We start from the raw sequence: 8228 nt of genomic DNA, 5'->3' as shown, positions 1-8228 counted from the left end.
ACTGGGACATGCAGGTATGCCTCTTTGAGGTCCAAAGTTACAAGCCAAGCCTTCTTGCCCAGCATGGGCAGAAGCTGCTGTAGAGTCAACATTTTGAATTTTGGAACGTCCAGAAAAGTGTTTAGAATAGTCAGGTCCAGAATTGGTCTTCAGACTTTGTCCTTTCTTGGTACTAAGAAAAGTCTTGAGTAAAGTCCTTGTCCCTGCTCTTGTTGAGGTATTGGCTGAATAGCCCTCATGTCCATGTGAGATGAAACTTGCTTTTGTGCCTCTGCCCATTGATTGTGTGGCAGGTCTGGCATACCTTTTGCCTTTGGAAGGGTGTGAAAGTGGAACCTATAGCCCTGAGAGACTATATTTAAGACCCATTTGTCCTGGGTGATCATGTGCCAATTTTGTGAAAACAAAGCTAGCTTTCCCCCTAAGGGTGCTGCCAAAAGATAAGTGCTTGGCATTGGCAGAGGAAAGTCATTGGGACTGTTTCCTATATGGCTGTGATTTGTCTTCTCCACTTTTGGAGGTAGAAGCACCCCATTGTTTGGGCCTGTATGAGCCCTGGGGCTGTTGTCTGCCTCTAGGGTATCTGTATCTGCCTCTTTGTGGCCTGTCTGACACTGGAAAGGACCAATTCTTAGAAGGCCAGTTCCTGCTAAATCTGGGTGGTTCTACCTGTAAGAAATTCTTTACTGTCTGCATAGATTTCGCTTTATCCTCCATTTTCTTCAACACCTCTTCTGCCTTAACACCAAACAAAGTATCATGCCGTAATGGAGCATCCAATAATTTTGCTTTAACATGATCATGCAGATTCTGTTCCTTTAACCAAGCATGCCTTCTAATGACAGAACCTGTAACAGCGGCCCTGCAAGAGGCCTCCAGTGAATCAAAACTACATTGCAAAGTATGCTTTCCCACTTGTTCAGCTGCACGCAATAAATCCTGCATTTCCTTGTTTTCAGAACATTCAGAATTTGTCAGCATTTTCTGTTTTAGCAGTGACATTAAGTATTGTTGATATTTAAGCATATGAAACTGACAATTTAAAGCCATTACAACCAAGGTAGCAGAAGTGCAAACTTTTTTCCCCATCTGTCCAGTGCCCTTGAATCCCTATCTGAGGGGACAGGGTTTTTTTTTTTTTTTTTTTTGCAGTAGAGGCCTTGACCCCTTTAGGACCCTGAAATACAGTTTATGGGTCAGCAGCAGGGTTTATATATAGAAATTTATGAGAGTCTGGAGCCCTGTAGTATCTGTCTGGCTTAACAGGTGCAGGAGGTAAAGAGTCGGGAGACAGTCTGGACTCTGAAAATACATCATCTACAATGTATAGAACAGATGGAGTAGCAAGAGGTCTGTGCTGAGGAAGTAGAAGAAAGTCTCTAAGCCTTTTCTTAGATTCTGAGTAATCTTGACTCTCCCAGTGGAAATGCTCCCTCATGGTATGCAGGGTTTCCCCAAAGGAATAATCCTCAGGAGGAGAAGCTGAAGGAATAGATTCTTCAGCATCAGAATCCTCATAGGGAGGAAGAGAGTATCCCTGTTCTGAAGAGGAGTCACAGGAAATGGTAACCTGATCAGAAGAATCATATTCTGTGTCTTGCCTAGGCCTCTTATCAGGAGGGGGATGGGAACCCCTGATCAAGGTAATTAGATCTTCGGCCATTTTAAGCATCTGTTTCTTAGGCATGGAAGTCCATCCAGGAGAATGCTGTACTTGTTTCTTTGTTTTTAAAGCTGTTTTAGTCTTTGCCTTGGAAGCTGAAGTTTGCTTGATATATAACTGTGTAGGTCTGAAAACACCCTCAGAAGCCGATGCCTGCTCAGCGGCTCCGGACCCATCTGAGGGAATAGTTTCCGAGGGTCCAAAACCTTGAGTATCCAGAGGCCTAGCTGTCTCCACGTGGGAGTCGGTAGCGGCCTGTGGCTCTGAGGTAGCAGGTGTCAGGGGCTGCGAAAGCGCCTCACTGAGAACCGGCGATTGGCCTAGCGGGGGCCTCGTCGTCAGTTTTGGACCTCGGATGCCTGTCCTTTTCCTTGCGCTTTTTATAAACTCTGGTCGTCGGCTGTTCCGACGGCATTATATAATTAAACCTTCGGCCAAAGTAATGGAAAGCAAAATCGTACCGACGTTTAATAGTGCGCTGGTTAAATCTAGCACAAAACCGACAGCTAGCAACGTCGTGGTCAGGGCCTAGGCAAGGAATACAGTAAGAATGAAAATCCTTATGAGGTATTTGCTTCCCACAAGAAATACAATTGTTAACTTTTTCTGACATCGGTCTGGTGCAAGAAAAAAGTTTCCCCAACGGGGTACTTAGCTTTATTGAAGACTTCGCATCTGAAATTTGATTTCGAAAATCTCAGGAGTCGGCCAACCGGCACTTGCAAACTGCTTTTGCTTCGGGCACCGCGCGGCAAGAAAGACTGAAGAAAATGGCGTTGGCTGCATCTTTTATACCCCTGGCGCACTGACGTCAGGAAGAGGCGACAGCAACTGACGCCGGACCAGGACTTTGGAATTCAGGCTGACTGTGGGTAGCTTGCCAGCAAAATAACCCTAGTGTAATGACTGCAACAGTGAGACACGATGAACATCGCCTGTGGAAGAAGAAGAGGGAACTGGGTTTGAAGGGACAACATTTGAAAGGAGAGGACCTTTAGAAAGTGTTATGCTGAGAAATGGTCTCCAGGTGCCATCCTTCCTGGGAACCAAAAACATCCTGGAATAAAACCCTTTCCATTCCTGGGCAGCGAGCACAACCTAAATGGTGCCCCGAGCCAAAAGGCTCTGATGCAGCTCTGGATAGAAAGGAATCTGTTCCAGGGGATTCTGAGTGATACTCAGAAAAGGAGGGAGGGATTTCCAGACCATGAAATATCCCTGGTGGATGATGGATAAAAAAAGAGTCATGAGTGACCACTAACGTATGGGGAGGGACAGGGAAAGATGAAGGGATAATGGAATCTGGCCTAGGGAAAGGTGAAGCAAACTGTCAGATAGAACCTGATTTGTATTGAAAAGGAGGCTTCTGAGAAGTAAGAGTTTGAGTAGACTTAACGGTGGGTACACACCTAAAAAGTACAGTTTTGTACCTACTATAAATGTAGATATTCGAGTGAATATGCTGCTGCAGTCATCACACTTGGGTTATCCTGTCATCAGGTGGTCTCTCAGTCGGCCGAATCCCAAAGCCTTGGTCCGGCGTTGGCTGTCGTCACTTCTTCCCTGACGTCAGTGCAACAGGGGTATGAAAGAGGTAGCCAACACCATTTTCTTCAGTTTTTCTTGCCCCAGATGTCAGGTGCCCCCAACTATGAAGGCAAAACAAAAAGCTATGCAAAAATTCCTTAGAAGATAAACAATAGTACTAACTATTAGCAAATACACCATATAGACATGCATCCAATTGATTGATGAACACAGAGCTATAACTAACACCCTGGTATGTAGAGGGGATGGTGGGAGGGTAACCTGGACTGCAGCAGTATATACACTCTAACATCTACATTTATGGTAGGTACAAAACTGTACTATGTTCATCGTGTTATACTGCTGCAGTCATCACACTTGGGTTGAATCCCAAAGCTATGGATGGGTGGCTGGTACTAAACTGGGTTAGGCGAAGCTAGGATGCCCTGCAGCACTGCAGTGGCAAAACCAGCTCTGGATTTTGAGTATAAAGGAAGGTGGTAGTGCTTGGTAAAGGTGTGCACTGAACTCCAAGTAGCTGCCTCCAGAATGTCCTTGGTTGGAACCCCCCTGAGAAAGGCTGCTGAGGTTGCTGTAGCCCTGGTAGAATGGGACCTAATATTAACAGGCATTGCTTTCCCATGGTGCGAGTAGCAAAAGCGGATACAATGTGCCATCCATTTGGAGATGGTCTGTTTTCAAATGGCCTTTCCTTGTGAACCTGTAGCATAGGATACAAAGAGTTGGTCAGTTTTTCTGAAGGTCTTTGTCTTATCTAAATAGTAACGTAGCTGTCTGTGAATGTCCAAAGAGTGAAGGAGTCTTTCTCCTTTATTCTGGGGGTTTAAAAGTTGGGTAAATGAATGGTCTGATTTAAAGCCACACTGGATACTACTTTTGGCATAAAGGTAGGGTTAGTTTGTAAAGAGACCCTGTCCTGATGAAAAATGATGAAAGGTTCCACTGCCATAAGTGCCTGTAGTTCTGAGACCCTGCGTGCTGAGGTAATAGCCAGCAACAAAGCTGTTTTCCAAGACAAGTATTGTAGTTCTGCTGAGAATGCTGGTTCGAAAGGAGGCAGTGTTAATTTTTCTAAAACGAAGTTCAGGTCCCAAGCTGGTGTTGGGGGTTTTCTGGGGGGTCTTATATTCTTAGCCCCTCTGAGAAACTGCCGTAGTAAAGGGGTCTTATATTCTTAGCCCCTCTGAGAAACTGCCGTAGTAAAGGGTGTGAGAACATTGGAGGATCCGTATTGTATTGAGCTGAAATGGCTGAAGCATGGATCTTAATGGATGAGAATGAAAGGTCTTGGTGTAGCATCTCAGTTAAGTATTGCAGTATTTGAGGAATGTTAGGTATCCAAGGATTTTGGCCTTTAGCCTGGTTCCATGCACAAAATCTTTTCCATTTGTCTGAGTAAGTTTTTCTGGTGCTGGACCTTCTGGCCTCCATAATGACATTCTGGACGTCCTTTGAGAGAAGTGTTGATTGAAAATTCAAGGTATTCTCCATGCAGCTAAATTTAAAGATCTGAGCTGGCTGTGAAGTATCAGAGAGTTTTTCTGAGTCAGCAGTAGTGGGAATTGAGGCAAGATCCATGGAGGGCTGTGAGTCAAGTTCCTTAGTAATGGGTACCAGTGCTGGCGTGGCCAGTCCAGAGCAATGAGGATCATTTGTGGTCTCTCTGATCTGACTTTCAATAATACCTTGCTCAGTAGAGGTAGTGGTGGGAAGGCATAGACTGCCAATGCTGTCCAACTGAATGATAGGGCATCCACTTTCCAGGCTAAGGAGTGATAAGTCCTTGTGAAAAATTTCTGTAGTTGGCAATTGTTGGGGGAGGCAAATAGATCTATGTCTGGACATCCCTACCTTTGAGTTTTCATTGAAAATACTTGTGGGTGGTCTCCACTCGTGAGGATCTGCCATATTTCTGCTTAATTCATCTGCCAATATGTTTTCCTTTCCTGGTAGGAATTGTGCTTGCAGTTGCACTTGGTAAGTCAATGCTGTGTTCCACAAGGTCATTGCCTGTCTGCATAAAGGGTAGGAGTGTGTTCCTCCTTGTTGTTTATGTACCACATCACTGTGGTGTTGTATGTCCTTATTAGTAGTTGTCCTGGATGCAAGAGGTCCTTGAAAGTGGTCAGTACATTTTGCACAGCTAGCATCTCCTTTTGGTTGATGTGAAGATGCATTTGTTTTACAGACCATTTGCCCTGTATGCACTGTCCCTGCCATGTGTGCTCCACAGGCGTAGTCTGAAGAATCTGTTGTCATAGTTTGGTTTGCTGGAGGCAAGACGAAAGGAAGACCCTTGTTTATTTGACATGCTTGAGTCCACCATAGGAACTCTTTTTGAAGGCATGGAATGAGAGGTATACTTGATTCGAGGCTGTGCCTGTGTTGAGACCATACACTTTTTAGGTACCATTGTAATTTCCTCATATGCAGCTTTGCATACGGGAGTAGTTGAATGCAGGATGCCATGAACCCCAATGCCTGCAGGATTTTCCTTGCAGTGAGCTGGGTAAAAGTTACCATCTTTTTGAAGTATTGAGTCAATTGTTGTTGTTTGTCTGGCGTGAGAAAAGCCATCTGGGCCGTTGTATTTAAGCTGGCACCCAGGAATATTATTTGTTGCGAGGGTATTAGCTTTGACTTCTTTTTGTTTGTGTACCCTAGGCAACTGAGCAGCTGTATTACAAATGCCAGATGCTGTAATAGAATGTCCTTGCTGTCCGCTTGGATCAGGCAGTCATCCAGATATGGGTAAATTTGTATTCCTCGTTGTCTGCAATTACTGATGCCAGGCATTTCGTAAATACTCTGGGCGCAGTAGATAAGCCAAAGGGCAATGCAGAGAATTGATAATGCATTGTACCTGCCAAGAATTTGAGGTATCTTCTGCAATCTTGTCTGATAGGGGACATGGCTGGTAACGTTGGACCTCAGAGGCATACCTGCAAGACTCCTTGCCCAGCATGGGAAGAAGCTGCTGAAGTGTGAGCATTTTGAATTTGGGTACCTCCAGGTATGTGTTTAGAATTGAGAGGTCTAAAATGGGCCTCCAGGCTTTGTCCTTTCTTGGGACTAGAAATAGTCTTGAGTAAAAACCTTGACCTTGCTCCTTTGTGTAGGTACCTTTTGAAATGCTTTCATATCCATGAGAGCTGATATTTGCGCTTGTGCCTCTGCCCATTGGTTTGGAGGCAGATTTGGCATGCCTCTCATCCATGGTAAAGTGTGGAAATGAAATCTGTATCTTCGGGTAATAATATCCGGAACCCATTTGTCCTTTTTTATAATGCGCCAATTTTGTGGAAATAAAGCCAGTTTTCCTCCCAAAGGTGCTGCCAGGGCAATTTTGCTTGGCAGGTGAAGAAAGAAGTCATTGTGTTTGTTTCCTGAAGGGTTGAGATCTTTCGTCTCCCCCTCTTTGAGATGTTGTTTGCCATTGTCTAGGCCTGAAAGAACCTTGTGGCTGGCCTCTGCCCCTAGGGGCATCTGTACCTACCTCTTTGGGGTCTGTCTGATGCAGGAAAGGACCAGTTTTCTGATGGCCAGTTCCTGCGGAAACGAGGAGGTTGTACCTGTAAAAAATCTAACTGTTTGCATAGATTTTGCCTTTTCTTCCATTTTCTTTAAAACTTCCTCTGCTTTGACACCAAATAAAACATCTTTCTGCAATGGAGCATCCAATAACTTTGCTTTGACATGTTCTGGTAAGGCTTGTTCTTTAAGCCAAGCATGACTACAAATTACAGACCCTGTGACAGCTGCTCTACATGAGGCTTCCAATGAATCAAAACCACACTGTAAGGTATGCTTTCCCACCTGTTCTGCTACATGCAGCAAATCCTGTATCTCTTTGAAATCAGGTTGATCTGTCTGAGGGGTCATTTTCTGTTTTAACTGTGTAATCAAGTACTGTTGGTATTTTAGCATGTGGAATTGGCAGTTTAAGGCCCTCATGGCCAAAGTGGCAGACGTATACACTTTCTTTCCCCATCTTTCTAATGCTCTGGAATCTCTTTCAGAAGGAAGTGGATTCTTAGCAGTAGAGGCCTTAACCCCTTTGGGACCCTGGGAAATGGTTTCTGGGTCTGCAGTAGGACTTTTATATAGAACTTATGAGTGTCAGGAACTCTGTAGTATCTGTCTGGTTTAGCTGGTGCTGGAGGTAAAGAATCTGGGTTTAGACTAGATTTGGAGTAAACATCATCCAAAATGTCTAAAACTGGAGGAATTGTTAGGGGTCTATGCTGTGAAGAAGAAGAAACTCCCGGAGTTTTTTCTTAGAGTCAGAATAATCTTGGCCTTCCCAGTGGAAGTGTTCCCTCAAGGTGTGTAAAGTTTCCCCAAAAGAGTAGTCTTCAGGGGGGGAGACAAAGGGAATGGACTCTTCAGCATCTGAATCTTCATAAGGAGGGAAGGAGTAATCCTGGTCCTCAGAGTTGCCTGAGGAAATGGATGCTTGGTCAGAGGAGGGATAATCTTCCTCCAGTCTAGGCATTTTGTCAGGGGGGGGTTTGGGATCCCCTGATAAGGGTAATTAAATCCTCAGCCATCTTAAGCATCTGTTTTTTAGCCATAGGGGCCTGTGGTGGAGTGTGTGGACCCGGCTTCCTAACTTTCAAGGGAGCTTTAGCATAAGACTTAGCAGAGATAGTTGTCGGTTTGAAGACACCTTCAGAAACCGAAGGCCTATCCAAAATGTCCGGATCACCGTCAGGACTGGCGTCCGATGGGTGAGGTGGAACCTGTTCCTGAGGCCCAGCTGCACCGGTCTGGGAGGCCGTCAGAATTTCTGATTCAGAGGAAGTCAGGGACTGCGTAGGTGCCTCGCTGAAAACTGGAGAACCGGCATCAGGCCTGGCTGAGGCCTCGGTAACTGGTCTTGGCCTTGGCTGTTTATCCTTATCTTTGTGTTTTTTAAACAATGCTGATGTTGGGTGCTCTGATGGCATGCTATAGTTAAATTTTCTGCCAAAATAATGCTGGGCGAAATCTGCTCGACGCTTAATGGTACGTTTGT

This window comes from Protopterus annectens, chromosome 7.part1 (assembly GCF_019279795.1).
Source record: "Protopterus annectens isolate FY-2018-M chromosome 7.part1, PAN1.0, whole genome shotgun sequence".
NCBI lineage: Eukaryota > Metazoa > Chordata > Ceratodontiformes > Protopteridae > Protopterus > Protopterus annectens.
This window is presented reverse-complemented; position numbering follows the sequence as displayed.